The sequence below is a fragment of the Phytophthora sojae genome, assembly GCF_000149755.1.
Source record: "Phytophthora sojae unplaced genomic scaffold PHYSOscaffold_16, whole genome shotgun sequence".
In the NCBI taxonomy this organism is placed as follows: Eukaryota; Oomycota; class Peronosporomycetes; order Peronosporales; family Peronosporaceae; genus Phytophthora; species Phytophthora sojae.
In genome coordinates, this window is record NW_009258130.1 from 795,769 (window position 1) to 796,460 (window position 692).

A 692-nucleotide genomic window follows, 5' to 3' on the forward strand; every position below is an offset into this window, starting at 1 on the left:
CTCCTGACGCCTTGAATGCGTCGACCGCATCGACGAGTCACCCGAAATACATACCACTTTGCACGCTGCCCAACATTAACAGTTTCAGGTCAGTATGAAGGCTCGGTCTTGACAAACAAAGCCTGCTATCGAGTAGTGATTGGGCAGCGGATGAGACGGCATGTGGTTGTCGGTGGAAAGCGAGCAAAAGGCGGCAAAGAGCGCCCGCCGTGTAGGAGAAGTGAGAAGAAAGCGAGGCCAACAAGAAGAAGCGCGGGACCGGGATTGAACCAGTGACCCTTCGAGCTGCAATCGAACGCTCTACCACTGAGCTACCCGCGCGTCGAACCATACCTACCCCGCCCACCATTTCAAAAATCGCGTTTTTACACACACACAAGCACAAAACGCACCTGCGCACACCACGCTCGCGGCACCGCACCCATCGCACGCCTCTCCGTCCATGCCGCATCTTCAAACACACTCTACCTACCGTCATACACCCACCCACCCGACCAGGCCCCGACTTCGCCGCGCCAGCACAGCGTTGTTCGCGCAAACCCCGCATGACCAAGTGCGCTGTCTGCCTCCTGACGCCTTGAATGCGTCGACCGCATCGACGAGTCACCCGAAATACATACCACTTTGCACGCTGCCCAACATTAACAGTTTCGGGTCAGTATGAAGGCTCGGTCTTGACAAACAAAGCCTGC

The 692-nt window shown here is 56.6% G+C and overlaps 1 non-coding gene across 1 annotated transcript; it reads right to left on the reverse strand.

The window, feature by feature from the left end:
• Positions 1-249: 249 nt before the first annotated feature.
• On the reverse strand, positions 250-321 carry PHYSODRAFT_t1556. The gene has a single exon. It is a non-coding gene; the product is annotated as a tRNA-Cys (tRNA).
• Between the last annotated feature and the right edge of the window lie 371 nt (positions 322-692).